This window comes from Mustela lutreola, chromosome 9, assembly GCF_030435805.1.
Source record: "Mustela lutreola isolate mMusLut2 chromosome 9, mMusLut2.pri, whole genome shotgun sequence".
NCBI classification, from domain to species: Eukaryota; Metazoa; Chordata; class Mammalia; order Carnivora; family Mustelidae; genus Mustela; species Mustela lutreola.
In genome coordinates this window covers 11,614,910-11,631,071 of record NC_081298.1, presented here as the reverse complement: position 1 = coordinate 11,631,071, position 16,162 = coordinate 11,614,910, and the positions used below count along the sequence as shown (strand labels likewise).

Here is a 16,162-nt window from a genome sequence, read left to right as displayed (position 1 = left end):
ATCAACTTGGGGCTCCAACTCATGACCCTGAGATCAAGGGTTACTTGCTCTCCTGACTGAGCCAGCCAGGTGTCCCTTACCCATTTTTAAATCAAAGTTTTTATTTCTGGTGTTGAGTTTTAAGAATTCTTTGTTAATTTCAGATATCAGATGTGTCTTTTGCAATTTTCTTCTCTTAGTCTATGGCTTGTCTTATACAGCGATACAGTTTTTTCCTTTTTTTTTTTTGTTTGTTTGTTTTTTGTTGTTGTTGTTGTTGTTGTTAGCAAATTACTCTAAGTTTTAAAAATGAGTCTATTCAAAGAAAAATATTCAGGAAATAATGATCAAGGTGGCTTGATCAATGGCTTGTCTTATACAGCGATACAGTTTTTTCCTTTTTTTTTTTTAGCAAATTACTCTAAGTTTTAAAAATGAGTCTATTCAAAGAAAAATATTCAGGAAATAATGATCAAGGTGTTAGGGATATAGCAAAGAATGAAGGTATATTCAAGGGACTCAAGATGCACCTAGAGCCTTGTACATATCTTGGCTCCTAGGATCCTTTCCTGGCCATTATTCTGGCTATTACTATTTTAATAATAGTGGTAACTCTTGTTGGTATTTTGCTATTATGATTATGGCCAGTGGCTATTCCTGTTATTACTATAACAACATGCAGTCCTATTGTTATCTATGATAGTACAGTGCTTTGATGAACCTCCTATTTCCTCCATCTCCCTGGAACCTGGGGGCAGTGGGGCACCCTGCAAAGTAGTTGCGGTCATTATTACCGTTGTCTTGGTTCCCCTAGAGGTGCAAAGTTCGGATAGGACGAATGGGGGGCGGTGGACAGCAGCTCCGTGACAGGTAGGAGGTGGGTCTGGGGAGGGTCTGCCCGGTAGCCTCCGCCCCAGTACGGGGCGGGACAGGTAGGGTCGGTCCCATCGGCGTCCATCGGGTCCCCAGCCTGAGCCCGGCCATGGCCTTGCGCAGCGCGGCGCGGATCCTGTCGCTGGCGCTCGCCCTGGCGGTGGTGGCTGAGGTGTCCTGGGCCCGGAGACCGTCGGGCGCGCTATGGCCTGGGCAGGGCTGCGCGGCGCTGGGTCGCTGCTGTCTGGGCCGTGATCCGACCTGCGTCGCCCACGGACCCCCGCGCTGCTTCTGCGACCAGGCGTGTGGCGCGGTGCGGGACTGCTGCCCCGACTACGCGCGGGTCTGCCCAGGTGCGCCCCCGGGGCAGGAGGAGCAGGGCGGGGGGGGGGGGGCGGCGGGAGGGGGAGCTCTGGGCACCCGTGGCTCCGGAGTCTGGGGGCGCGGCGGATGAAGGAAGGAAGCCGCCCTCCGAGGGGTTCTGGGCGTGCAGGGGCGCGAGCAAGGGGAGTCTTGTACGCGCAGGACACAACGCATGAAAGTGGGCTGTGGAGGTGCCGGCGGACAAGGATGCGTGGGTCGTGGACAGCGGCGCGCGAGTCTCGGGGGGCAGAATGGAGACGCACGCGTGGAGACTTGAGGGGTGTTTGGGAGGAGGGGGCACGGGAACTGCGCTCAGGTCTAGGAGGGCGGCACGAGGGTGGGGGGCTCGTGGAAGAAGGGAGCTTGCCAAGCACGGGTGCGGGATGCAGGGCACTGAACGGGAATGGGCGCGTGGGGGCACGGAGGGGTGCGAGGGAGGAGGGGCGCACCCTGTAAGGGGGGCGCCTGGGGCACGGAGGAGTATGAGGGAGGAGGGCGCGTAGGCGGTCCGGGGGGGCTGGGGAAGCGTGAAAGGGTGCGAGGGACACGAGAGCGCTTGCGTGGGACTGGGGTGGCCAGATTTAGCAAATAGAAATACAGGTAGCCCAGTTAGACTCAAATTCTAGATAAGTAGTATTTTTTAGTCTAAATATATCCTAAATACTGCATGGGCCATTTTTATGTTAAAAATTGATTGGGGGTGCCTGGGTGGCTCAGTGGGTTAAGGACTCTGTCTTCAGCTCAGGTCATGATCCCAGGGTCCTGGGATCAAGCCCCACACTGGGCTCTCTGGCATTGGTGGTTCAGTGGTAGAATTCTCGCCTGCCACACTGGGCTCTCTGTTCAGCGGGGAGCTGCCTCCTCCCTCTCCCTCTGTCCTCACCCAGCCTGGGTTCTCTCTTTCTCTCAGTCTCAAATAAATAAATAAAATATTTTTAAAAATTAAAAAAAAATTGATTGCTTTCCTGAAATTCCAATCTAACGGGGCATCCTGTATTTTACTTGGCAAGCCGGACTAGGGCAAGGATGGGGGGGTTGCTGGAGGGGCGCTCCACTGACAGAGCCAGCCAGATGTCCAAGAGGCTGCCTTTTTTTTTTTTTTAAAGATTTTATTTACTTATTTATTTGACAGAGATCATAAGTAGGCAGGGAGGCAGGCAAGGGGTGTGTGTGGGGGGGGGGAGAAGCAGGCTCCCTGCTGAGCAGAGAGCCTGATGCGGGGCTCCATCGAATGGACCCTGGGACCATAACCTGAGCCCAAGGCAGAGGCTTTAAGCCACTGAGTCACTCAGGCACCCCCCAAGAGGCTGCTTTTGAGTCTGTAAGTGGGAGGACTCTACCCTTTTTATATTCCAGAAGTAGATTTTCAGGTCCACTGGGGACAAAAATCTAAATCAGGACACCCTGTGATCCAACTTCCCTTTGTCACGGAGAAAAGTCAATGAACTCTTCCTGAGACATCAGTGGGGCTTCCTCCAGGAATTTGCATTTCAAAGAGAGGACAATTTTTTTAAAATTCAAAATTGGGGGCACCTGGGTGGCTCAGTGGGTTAATGCCTCTGCCTCATTGGCTTGGGTCATGATCTCAGGGTCCTGGGATCGAGCCCTGCCCTGCATCGGGGTCTCTGCTCAGTGGGGAGCCTGCTTCCCCCTCTCTCTCTGCCTGCCTCTCTGCCTACTTGTGATCTCTGTCAAATAAATAAATAAAATACTAAAAAAAGATTCAAAATTGAAGGGACCTAATGTTTATTGATCACCTACCCACCCACTCTGTGCCCATGGGCTGCACTGGGTGTCTCATCAAATCTGACTTTCTCCCAGCATGCTGGGGTTCGGCAGGGGAGAAAAGTCTAGCGCAGAGAAGATTTTGGCCAGCCAAGGTGATCCAGCAGGTTTTGGATCTGGATCTGATCCTGTGTCTTCTAGCTCCCAGCGCTAGCTTCCCACAAGGCTGAATGGCAAACAATAGACGATCAGGCAACAGCGAGGGGGAGAACTATTTTGGGGTGCGGTGTGTTCCTAAATCACAGCAAATGAGGCTCCCCTAGATTAAATTTGCTAAAGGACTGTTTGGGGACAGCTTTTGTCCTCATCTGCTTTCTGTGCAGAAACCATGTGCAGCCTTGGGGTCGTTCAGAGTTTGGGTCTGACATCCCTGGTTTCGCTGTACCCTAGGAGCTCCCCTGCCACAGCCCAGGAGTGGGGGGCCCCAGGCAGAGGACCAGGCAGAGGGATCGGTCCACCTTCCCACAGTCTGACCCACACCCACAGAATCACATGATGTTATCAGCTCTCCGTTGTTCTCCTTTGCATAAAGGACTTGGGCTCATGGAGCCAGGAGCCTCAAAACTTTGGCTTCCTCTTTGTTTTGCTCCTTTGGGAAGGCAACAAAAAGACAGCAAGCCTGGGATCTGTCCTTCCATCTGGGCTGGGTGGAGGAGAGGTTCACTTTCCCACCACCCAGAGGAGCAGGGCAGGAGGGGACATGGGGACCAGTCAGGAGGCAAAAGGTAAGGAGGAGAAAAGAGTGTGTGTTTCCTCTTTTTGAAGAAAAATTTCTTTCTTTCTTTCTTTGAGAGAGAGAGCAAGAGAAAGGTGGGAGGAACAGAGGGAAAGGGACCAGCAGACTCCGTGCGGAACATGGCCCAGCACGGGGCTGGATCCCATGACCCGGAGATCATGACCTGAGCGGAAATCGGGAGTCGGACACTTAACTGACTGAGCCACCCAGGTGCCCTGAGTGTATGTTTATTCATGAAACAGGAGTTGGAATTTACGGACTTCAGTCATTGATTAGGGCAGGCAGAGATGTTGAGGATGACTAAGATCCCCCGAACATTTACTGAGGAAACACCAAGTGCCAGCGAGGTACTGTCGTAAGCGCTTTAAATAAATTATCTCCTTTAAGCCCCCAAACTGTGCTATAGAATAGATGGTATTGTCATGTCCATTTTACAGATGAAGAACAGAGACCCAGAGAGGGAGCGCCCTGCTCTGAGCCGCACAGCTATGAAGCAGCGAATCAGGGATTGGGACCCAGCAGTCTATTATATGGTCGCTCCGGAGGGACTGCGGGGTGTTGGCAGAGGGAGGCTGGGCCGTACAGGTGGAAGAGGAGCCCTTGACATTGCCCACATCCAGCTCAGGGCCCTAGGGGGCCACCTGCTGACCTGCTGTGTGCCCTGCCCAGCTAGAAGCAGCCGGGGCTAGAAAGATGGAGCTCTGGTTCCCTTCCAGTCTGTTTCTTTTGGAAGACAGGGTAGCTATGAAAGAAATAAGGAATTTCAGTCAGAGCAAGGTGAGCTTTAGCCGTGAGTGGTGAGGATGGAGAGCAGACAGGGAGGGGGCGGGGCTGAAGCTGTTAGTAAAGCCTTGAGGGATAGAAGCCGGCTTCACGTTTCCCATGTTCTTTACCAACTGTGTTCATCTATTTTCTCCTCTTTAATTCTCCTTCCAACCCTGTAAGGATCAATGTCCTTCATGCACTCGTGTCTTCACTGTACTAATCAGTGCTCTTAGGGTTGTGGTACCGTTCATACCGACAAATGAGCAAGGGGGCTTCTTGGCTCCGGTAACCAGGAAACACTCGATGGGTTTTGGCTTCAAGCAGAGCTGGATCCAAGGACTCCAAGGAGGTCATCAGGATTCTGTCCTTTCCCCTTTTCAGCTCTGCTTGTGTTAGCTTCACTTTCAGGCATACTGTCACCAAGTGGTGGCAAAGAGTACCTCGCTCCAAACTGGCGTACCTAGTGAAATGCAAACATCCTTGTCCCAGTTGTTCCAGCCCAAATCCGAGGGATGGTTCTGTTAGGGCCCCATCGAGTCACCTGCTCATCCCTGATCCAATCAATCTCCGTGCCTAGAGAGAAGGAACACGCAGTTGGCCGTGCCTGGGTCGCATACTGCATCGTAGGAAAGAGAGTGAGGTCAGCCCTATCCACATCAGGTAGATGGAGAGTGGGGAGGGTTGGTTCCTCAAAAGAAAACGTGAGATGGTTTGACCAGAAGTTGAGGGTAGGGAGGCAGGGATGGGCAAAAACGATCGCTGGTGGGGCGCCAGGGTGGCTCAGTGGGTTAAAGCCTCTGCCTTCGGCTCAGGTCATGATCTCGGGGTCCTGGGATCGAGCCTCGCATCGAGCTCTCTGCTCCGCCGAGAGCCTGCTTCCTCCTCTCTCTCCCTGCCTGCCTCTCTGCCTACTTGTGATCTCTGTCAAATAAATAAATAAAATCTTAAAAAAAAAAAAATGATCACTGGCCAAAGGTGAGCTGTGGGAGACGGTGCATTGCAAGGAATTCAAGTGAAAGCGTGCTGAGATAGTAAATGGGAGGAGGAGGGAGGGGGTGACTGTGGATATATTGCAGGAACGCTTAAGACTTTCAGCTACTAGGCTTGGGGATCTCTCTGATCCACTATCAAAAAAGACCTTTTATGAACCACCTCAATAGGAGACAGGAAACACCAAAGGATTTCAGGCAACAGGCTGGAGCTAGAACTGCATTCCAGAAAATTCTTTTTGGTGGGCAGTGAGAAGGATGGACAGTCAGGGGGCTGGGCAATGAAGTTCAGAGAAGAAGGTGGGGTTTGAATCATCCAGAAACCCTTTTCCCCAGAAGCTTGGGGCTGTGTGAGTAGGGGCAGGGGGTCTAAGGGGACTGTGGGAAGTTCGGTCTGGCTCCAGCAGGCTCAGATGGCACAATGTTATCCGGATCTCCAGGGCCGGGGGAGCAACCTTAAACCATCCCCACCCCTCTTTTTAAGCAACACTGATAAGCTAGAATTTCTCCTTTACTCTGAAAGAGTGGGGTGGCCTTTGTTTTGAGAAACACTGCCATCTTGTGGTGCCTTTTTGCAACGCTAACCTGCGGTCACATTTCTTTTGGTGCTAAGGCAAGACTTGCTTTGCTCATTTATTACTCGCCGAGTCCCTGTGTGCCAGGAACTGTGCTTGGCGCTGGGATTCAGCAAGGAACAAGGACCTTGCTTCCATGGGGCTGACATTCTACTGGGGGAGGCTGAGGAGATACAAATAATCCCATGAGTGTATTAAGGTCATGACCCCAGGCCCAGGTGAAGTGTGAGGACATTTCCCTAGGAGTGTCATGTGTGCATCCTCCTTGGGGACTTCACAGGTGCCAGCAACATGGAAAGAATATTTGTAAGGTGGCGTCTGCTTAATTTTCTGCAAAATCTCTCACCTGCTTGGCGGGTCCGGCAGGGCAGGGCAGGGGCTCGTGGTGGGACGTTGGTGCTTTGCCTGGGTCCAGCTGCCAAGGCAGGGCCTGAGTGTGATCTGCACTCTCCCTGCCAGGTGCAGATTCACAGGAAACCCTGCGAACACTTCCAGTGACACAGAACTCACTTCCTCTAGCAGCTCCTTCTACGGTAGAAGATCCTCTCCCTTCTGCACACCTGCATTAGTGTTCCGGCGAGTCCCCTGTTTCTGCCCTCACCCTCCTCCAGCAGCCAGAGACATCCCGTTCCAACCTGAAATGTGATGATGTCGTCACTCCTCTGCTCAGGGACTGGCAATGACTGTTCTTCATGATTAGAATAAGATCCAGATTCCTTCCCGTAGTCCTCAGAGCCCTGGAAGCTGTCACTGTTCCCCCCCCAACACCCCCTCCTACCTCGCTCCTTCTGTGTGTTTGCTCCTGCCACACTGTATTCCTCACTGTCCCTTTGGCATCTAAGCTTGATCTGCCGCAGGACCTTTGCACTGCCGGTTTCCTCTGCCTGGAGCACTTTCCTCCCAGATGCCTCCCCAGCCCCCTCCCTTACCTCCTCAGATGTCCTCTGTCATGGGAGCCATCTGTGGCTCCTCCATCTATACGTGTCTAATCACCCCACCACGGTCCCTCTTATTTCGCTTTGCTGTCAGGACGTCAATCACTGTAATGAAATAATGTACTGTTTATTGTCTGTTTCCCCCGCAGAGTGTCAGCTATTTGCGGGCAGGACTTTTTCTGCTTTGCTCCTCTGTGTTCCCAGCACCCAGGCCAGTGCTTAGCACATAGTAGGCCCTAAAGAGCTGTTGAATAGATGCATCAAGACCCCTGTTGTACTGAACATTTGCGATCTGCTCAGTGCTTCTCATTTCTCCCTGCACCAATCCTGTGAGACTGCAGTTGGAATCCAAGTTTGTCTGACGCCAACGCCTTGCCTCGGCTGACATTCCACCCCCTTAAGCCCCACTTGCCGTCCCTGCGAGATGGATTTGACAATACTGCAAATACATTTGGAGCCAGGGTCCTGGCAAGCGACAGATGGTACGCGCCAAAACAGTTGAATGGAAGAGAATTTGATGAGAGCTCTATTCACAAAGGTGAGGGCCGGGGAGAAGGAAGAAATGGTCTTTAGGAGTCTCTTGAGAGCAGGATCCATGGCTGAGGCTCCCCCCACCAAGAAGCAAGGCTGAGGCAGGGGTGGGGGATCTGGGGGCCTGGGCTGCACTCTTCTCCCTGCTGGTGTGCCCCCTCCCCTGTTGCCTGAACCCAACTGGCAGCTACAGGCTAGGGAGCCTCTGTGATGCACAGGTTTCCCAAGGGCAGAGGACAGAGAAGGACCTGGGAGAGCACAACCTTCTAAGATTGTCGTGACGACCACGGGAGGTCAATATGTGGTTTGCCTGGTCCAGCAGCAGTGACAAAATTCATGCCATTATTAGGTGGGTGGTGAAAGTAATCGATGATTGTGAGCTCGGCAGACTTTATTCCCCCCCCCCCCCCGCCTTCCTTTCTCTGAGCATTTCAACTCTGCTAAGAGCTGAGATCCATGCAGGAAGTCTGTGGCTTCCTGAGGTGTCAGAAGCAAGGCTGTCTGTTTTTGTAACACAATAACCTCATTCCATCAGTTCAAGGATGCACACTTCTTTTCTCCCTACATTTTCGTGTTGCTGAACTGGGCCATGTTCATAGCTGATCAGTGCTATGAGTCTGTCATGAGGACAGACTTTATCTTTCTTTCTGTGTTTCTAGCACCCAGGACAGTGCCTGGCTCACAGCAGACCCTTGGTAAATAACCTGTGGAGTGAGTGAATGAATTCTGACTACAGTAGCTGCCTTGATGTGTGTGAGTGTGTGTGAACGTGTGTGCGTGCGTGTGTGTGTGTGTGAGACTCTTGGCTTGCTGGCACATCTGTAGAAATGCTGGTAAAGTCCTCATATCCTGTGTTCCGGTTTGATGGCCTTCTCTGGCTCGGTCCAGTCCTGATCTGGGACTGTGGACGTGGATGAAGATGCTGGAGGTCCCAGGGGCTCCATCATCAGAAAATACCTCCCCACTAGGCCCTCAGCTGTGGTAGGCACATGAGCATCTCAAGGACATGGACACCCAGCATCTCCCTTCTTCTAGTGCGAGAGCTATTTCAGACAGACTCCAGTGTAGAGAGACTAATACGGAAAGCTCCCAAGCAAACTTTGAGGAATGCCCCTGGTCCTTCTGCGTTCCTCCCCGCCCCCCCCAGTAGCCCTCTTTCCTTCTCTCAGAGGTAACTACTCTGCTGAATTTGGTACTTACAATTCCCATGCTTATGTCTGCATGTGTTTACATACATAAATATATACAATTGATGTGTGTGTGTATATATATATATATATAGAGAGAGAGATGGATAGAGACAGTGAGAGAGAGAGAGCCTGTCCTCATGATTCACAGTAGTTAGGTTCCATGAAATCACAGCAAACACTGATTTAAGGAATTTGGAGCCATCGCTCCGAAGGGAAATGAATACGCCCCGATGTCACATACGTCATAATCTTAAATCCTAAAACAACTCATTTTGGTAGATTTTATTTTCTTCGTTTCACAAAAGAGAAAAACAAGGTTTGGATGTGTGAAGTGGCTGGCCCGAAGCCGCCCCACTACCAGGGGCCGGGGCTGGGGTTCAGACCTGGTTGAACTTGGCCGTGTAGCTCAGTCTTTTGGTGTTTTACCTGCCGCCTGCAGCCTCTGTCTAGGGAGGCAGGTTGGGCCTGTTCAACCTCAGCTGGGAACGTGCACGCCGGGTGACTTAAACGTTTTTGCTACTCTGCACATGTCCGTGAATGACTGCCAGATCACCTCGGGTATTGATTTGGGGGTTACAAATCTATTTTTAACTAGAGGCGAATGGGTAAGCACAGAATCTGTGAACCAGGAGCACCGAGCGTATATTTTTTCCTACATATGAGAACTGTATGAATTCTTAAACACTGTATAGCACTGTTTTGCAGGTTCTTTTTATTGAAGATTTTATTTATTTATTTATTTGTCAAGCAGAGGGAACAGCAGGCAGAGGGAGAAGCAGGCTCCCCGCTGATCAAGGAGCTGGACTCAGGACTCGATCCCAGGAGCCTGGGATCATGACCTGAGTAAGGCAGATGCTCAACTGACTGAGCCACTCAGGTGTCCCTGTTTTGCAGGTTCTAAGACTGTAGTGATACTGTCATACCAGAAACAGCTTCTGCAAGGGGCTTCTCTCTATTCCATGCTGCTGGTTGCACCTCTGTGGTTCATTTCACCACTGTAGAATATAGTGTTTGCTGAGCACTTGCTGTGTGCCAGGAGCAAATCTTTACTCTCATAGCTCTCTGAATCCTTGAGGCCACCCTATCTGATGAATACTGTTCTTATTCCTGTGTGACAAAAGAAGAAACTGAGGCACGGAGAGTTGAGATTGGGTGCCACTTAAGAGCTCAGGAAATGGGGGCGCCTGATTGGCTCAGTCTTTAAGCGTCTGCCTTTGGCTCAGGTCATGATCCCAGGGTCCTGGGATCGACCTCCGCATCAGGCTCCCTGCTCAGGGGGAAGGCTGCTTCTTCTCCCTCTTCCGCTCCCCCTGCTTGTGTTCCCTCTCTTGCTGTGTTTCTGTCTATCAAATAAATAAAATCTTAAAAAAAAAAAAAAAAAGAATTTGGGAGATGTTTGTTGGAGGAATGAGTGATGGAAACAACCCAAATGGTCGGCAATGGATCATGGGTAAATAAAACATGGAATTCGAGGTTTCCATTAGACGTATAAACCGTTGTCATAGAGAAGCTTTCAAGCAAGGCATGAACTCAGGTTTGCAAGAGTTCTGGCACTCATGTGGTATTTAGGCAGGCGGTGGGGGGTGTCTGGCTTGTGGGGAAGGTGAAGACCTGGCTGCTGGCCTGCCAAATTCCATGACCTTGGAGACCATACAACCCTCCCCCACACCACCTTCTCTTCCAGTGGTCTCCTGTGTTGTGGCAGAGTGGAGTGGCTGGAGTTGCTGTGTCAAACCCTGCCAGATCTCCTATCGCGTCCGCCGGAGGCGTGTCCTGCAGGAGCCGAGGAACGGGGGTGCTCCTTGCCCCCCGCTGGAAGAGCGGGCTGGGTGTGTGGATTACCAGAGCCGCCAGGGAGTGGAGTGCCAACAGTCTTTAAGTGAGTTGGAGTGGCCACTGGGGGTAGGTCAGCTGTCATTGGGAACTCCCTGGCTGGACTTGAGAGCCCTCCATGAGTGTGGGGTCTGATTTATCTTCTTTTACCTTGATTTGCCCTTCTAACCTTATGAATGAGGGAAGAAACGCTGACTTTCTCTGGGCATCTCCTATCTTTTTTCTACTCATCTTCTGGTGTAAATCAGTCAGGACTTGGTTTGTATACAGATGATAGGAAACCCAGGTTAAACTGACCTAAGCAAGAATGTGTGGCTCATGGAACTAAAACTCTAGGGGCTGCATTCAGGCATGGCTGGATCCAGGAACTCAAGCAACAGTTCCAGGAATCTCTTTCCATCTCTTAGCTCTGTTTCCCCCCAGTTGACCTCATTCTCAAGCAGCATCTCCCCCTCTTATGATCTTTGGTAGTACCGGTCTTTTCTCCAACTAGTCCAGTGGCTGAAAGAAAGTTTTAGCCATAAAACCCATAGTTTTAGCCAATGTCCTAGGACAAAGTCTCATTGGCTTTACTTGGGCATGTATCTACCGCTAAGCCAATCAGTAAGGCTAGAGTGATGGACTATCCTAATGGGCCAGGCCAGGACGTGTGCTCCCTTTGCAGCTGGGGGTGTGGTCAGCCCCACCTGAATGAGGATAGGGACAGGCATTTTTCAAAGGATAACTGGGGGGAATGGATGTAAGGCAGGCAGAACTGTAGATGTGGGCTACATGCATACCCTGATGAAGGGCTTCTATATAGCACTACAAAAAACAGGCGATGCCCATTATACAGAAGAAATTGACAAGGCCAGATGCCTGGGTGGCTCAGTCGGTTAAGCATCCGCCTTCACCTCAGGTCATGATCCCACAGTCCTGGGATCAAGTTCCGTATCAGGCTCCTTGCTCTTCGGGGAGCCAGCTTCCCCCTCTGCCTGCTGCTCCCCCTGCTTGTGCTCTCTCTGACAAATAAATAAAAGAAAAAAAGAAAAGAAAAAAAAAGAAAGAAAGAAAAAGAAATATTGACCAACACAGTGCAAGTGGTTTTCCTGAGGGGCTAGAAGAACAAGCAAAAGGGCTAAATGGTCCCTTTCCAATCTCCCCAAACTGTAGCCTGGTGGGAAGGAAGGTCGTTCTACAGCGAATCTTACCATGGTGTCGCCCTTCTGCTTTCAATTTCCCAGCAGCTACCCAGTGCCCTGAGGGCAAAACCCAAGCTCCTCATCACGTCCTTAAGCTCAGTGCTCTTGGCTCCTGGGCCCTCATCTCCTTCCTCCCCCTGCCTAAGTTGTTGTATTCTGGTTTTTTCCCCCTCTGCCTAAGTTTTATTTAATTAATTATTTATTTTAAAGATTTTATTTATTTATTTGACAGACAGAGATCACAAGTAGGCAGAGACGCAGACAGAGAGAGAGGAGGAAGCAGGATCCCTGCTGAGCAGAGAGCCTGATGCGGGGCTCCATCCCAGGACCCTGAGATCATGACCTGAGCCGAAGGCAGAGGCTTAAGCCATGAGCCACCCAGGGACCCCTTTGCCTAAGTTTTAAAGGATAATTTGACTGTTGTGAGGGCAGCTGACTGAAATGGGTCAGAGGGCAGCCAGGAACCCAGGGACGAAGTGACTGCAGGGCTGTAAGCGAGGGAGGATGGCGGCTAGACTAGGGTGATGGAAGAGGGAATGACAGAAATCCTTCTCCCTTTCCCGTGCCACCACATCTGGCCTTGCCTGGCTCATTTCCCGCATGGACGTCAGTTTTCTGGAAGACCATCCCGAGTGTCCCTACTGGGTTCCAGCCACTTTGCCACATTCCTTGACTCTGTGAGGCCAATGTTATTATTCCCATTTTACAGAACAGGAACCCCAAACTCAAGAAGGCACAAAACTTGCCCAGGAGGCATGGCTGGTTGTAAATCACCTTATTTAGCTCTGACCATAACTGTATGGATACGGTCTAATACTATCCAGAGGCTGAGGCTCAGAGAGGTGTAGTGACTTGACCAGGACCAATCAGCTGTAAGAGGGAGAGCTGGAACCTGGGGTTTTCTGGACTCTCCTCACTGTAGGCTGCACCAAAAGAAGCACTGTGCATGCTGGAAGAGAGGAGGGAAGGGAAATTGTGTATTAAGTGTGCGACGACAAAGACCAAACACAGTCTCTATGGCAACAGCAGGGCGGAGGGGCCTGGGATGCCGTGGTGGCCCTCATCTAGGTCACAAGCATTAATTCAATAGCAAATCTTTGATTCAGCTCCATCACTCGGGGAATGGGGAGAGGTAGGGATGTCCTTTGGCTTCTTTATTGTCCCGAGGAATCTCTGTTCTCTTCTGGACCGACTTCTTGTTCTCCTCTTCGTTGTTCTCTTGGGACAAGAGACTTGGAAGTTGGCCCAACAAAATGTTAATTATTTTATTAGTTATTAATTCATTTATTAATTCATTTATCTATTCATCCTTCTGTACCTCCTTTCTTCCATCCATCCACACACCTGTGCACCTTTTGGTCCGTCTATTTCTTCGATCCGTTCATCCCTCCGTCCACCTGTCCTCTCTCTGTCCATCCTTCTTTCCACTCATCAGCTCTTGCGCCAATCATCTCTCTCTCTCTGCTTTTCTCCACCCTCCCCATCTTTCTCTCTCTCTCTCTTTCTTTCTTCTTCCTCAATTCACTCAGCTACGAAGTTTTATCTACTCTTTTTACTCACTTATTCATTCATCAGAATCATTCATTTGAGGGACACCTGGATGGCTCAGTCGGCTGAGCGTTTGACTTCTGATTTCAGTTCAGGTCATGATCTCTGGTAGTAACACTGAGACCTGAGTTGGGCTCAACACTCAGCAGGGAGTCTGCTTGAGGATTCTCTCCATTTCCCTCTGCCTGTCCCCTACTCATATGCATGTGTTCTCTTTCTCTCAAATAAATAAATAAATAAATAAAATCTTTATTTAAAAAAATTTTTTTTTCAAAGATTTTATTTATTCATTGGGCAGATGGAGATCACAAGTAGGCAGAGACGCAGGCAGAGAGAAAGGAAAGGAAGCAGGCTCCCCGCTGAGTGTAGAGCCTGGTGCGGGGCTCCATCCCAGAACCCTGGAATCATGACCTGAGCCAAAGGCAGAGGCTTTAACCCACAGAGCCACCCAGGTGCCCCAATAAATAAAATCTTTAAAAAAATAAATTATTCAGTTGAAAAAAATTTTTGAGACCCACTGTGCAACCTCTATGCTAGGCCCTGAGTGGCAGAGCTCAGTCTCACCCTGCCTTCCAGCATCACATAAAGAGGACTAGTGAGGACCCTTAGGGTAAGACCCCACATTCTCCTTTGGGCTGCCATACAAAGAGCTTGAACACCAGCAAGACCTAACCCTGTTTCCTGTGGTGTCGTAGTCTAGAGGGTGCTGGGTCACCTAACTCTCTTGTCTCTTTGGTCCACAGTCCCTGCTCTGATAACCACTGACAGCTACGGGAAGGAGCGGAAAAAGCGAGGGGTCCCCAAGAAGCAGGAGACAGCAGGGTAAGTTGATGCAAATGGACCCAAAGTCAAGCTAAACTTGGTGAACGTTTCTCCTTGGATTAAATTGCTGTCATGTCTCTCTGTCTCTTACTTTGGTGGCATCCGGGTCTCCCCATTTCTCGTCCTGTGACATTTGAAGCCCTTAATATTTGGTCTCCGTTCAACTCCATTCCTTCCTTTCTTCATTCACTGGTTCATTCCTTCACTGCTCGTTTATTGGACGCCTGTTATATGTCAGGCACTGGGCTAGGCCCTGGGGCTACAGCGAAGAACAAGAAAGGACAGAAATACTTGTAGGGTGTTCCTAGGGTGAGGGCAGGAATTGCAGCTCAGAGAGGAAGGGGCTGGGGGCGGCTCGGGCTTGTCCTGGCGAAGGGTCGGCTCCGCGGGCTTCCCCGAGGCCGCAGCCACCAGGGGGCAGCAGCCCCACGCCGAGTCTCCCCAGAGTCCTTGACCGGCTGCGTCTCTTCCGGCAGGATGGGGGCGGGGGTGGCGTCGACTGCTAATTGTAGAAAAAGTTGGATAGAAGTAAAATTGTAATTGGCTCTTATTTCAGATCCTCCAGAATGGGGAACTGCCCTTTTAAATACTTCTCACGACACATCTTTTCTGTAAAATCGGATCTGTTCTAGAATGCCGTGGCGCGCTTCGGAGTGTCACTTGGGGCTTTTTTGGGTTTAGGTGGTTCCATTTTAGGCACCGCCACTTAGTAGCTGTGTGACTCCAGGCGAGTTCTCTCTCTCTGATGCTTAGTTTCCTAATCTGTAAAGTGGGGCAACACTTACCTCTCCAGGTTTCTGTATTAAATGGTTCATTCAGTGCATTTTTATGAGTGGGAAACTATTCTAGGAGCTAGATGTGACCGTGACCAGAACAAACAGGAGTTCCTGCCCTTCTGGGGCTGGCATGACACTGGAACACAGACTGAGAAATAAACCACCCCGTCTTTTGGATGAGATGCTTAGACAAGACTTGACGCAGGGAAGTTCTCCATGATGTTAGTTTTATTTTTTTTCTTTTCTTTTCTTTTTTTTTTTTTTAAAAGATATTTTATTTATTTAAGTGAGAGTGAGTGCACAAACGCGGAGGGGCAGAGTAGGGGCAGGGGTAGAAGCAGACTCCCCATGGAGCAGGGAGCCCAATGCAAGACTCGATCCCAGGACCCTGAGATCATGACTTGAGCTGAAGGTAGATGCTTAACCAACTGAGCCACCCAGGCACTTGGCCATGATGTTAGTTTTAAAGACTTGAGCCAAGTCTCTTGTCATATGTGACCTGTTGATGAAGAGTGCCACGCAAAAGGTTTCTATTCTCAGGCAGAAATTGTGCCAAGCTGGGCCTACATAAGGCTAGGTATGCAGTAGGAGCTCCATAAATGCTCACAGGTGCTTCGGGTGGTGTCTCCCTGTGTGGCTGCAGGTACTGTGTTCAGTTTCAGCTGGGGCCCGTTCCAGGGAGCTGCCGACAGGTGAAGGCGCCTCACGCCCAGTGGACAAGGTACCTGACCCAGGGCCACACGATCTGTGTGAGGTGTGAGTGGCCTGCCCAGGATGCCAGGAGCCGGCGCTGCTACGGAGATGGTGCCGGGACAGGAGGGTAAGCCCTAGACTTTGGGCCTGAGGAAGTGGGATTGTAGAGCCCTGGGCGTCTCTGCTATCTGAGGGACAAAGGTGCTGTAGCAGTCAGATGTTGACTTCTGGCAGGAGTGGGGCCCACGAGGGTCCGGGCTCCAGTGTCCCGGAAGGAGCAGCTCCTGCCTCTCCCGCTGTATGACCCTGGGCAATCTCATAGCTTCTCTGAACTCCAGTTGCTTCAGCTGAAGATGCGGCTAACAAGAGGGGCTTCCGCTGGAGCAAGGGTGAAGGTTAGGGGAAATCGTGCAAATTGAAGAGGCAGCGTCGTTGTTGACATCCAGAAAGAACACATGGAAAAGGGAGCTGGTATTATTACTGAATCGTTAAAAGCCAGCTTTGGCTACCCTCACTTTATAGGCGGGGAAACCAAGGCTCAGATAGGCAGTGTGATTTAGTCAAGATCACACAGCAGGATTTGACCCA

General features: G+C 50.7%; 1 long non-coding RNA gene across 1 annotated transcript; it reads left to right on the top strand.

Annotated features, from left to right (window-relative positions):
* Positions 1 to 962: 962 nt before the first annotated feature.
* Positions 963 to 15,875, top strand: LOC131808183 (uncharacterized). Its single transcript, XR_009344709.1, has 3 exons — positions 963 to 1,205; positions 14,027 to 14,105; positions 15,525 to 15,875. It is a non-coding gene; the product is annotated as an uncharacterized LOC131808183 (long non-coding RNA).
* The last annotated feature ends 287 nt before the right edge of the window (positions 15,876 to 16,162 follow it).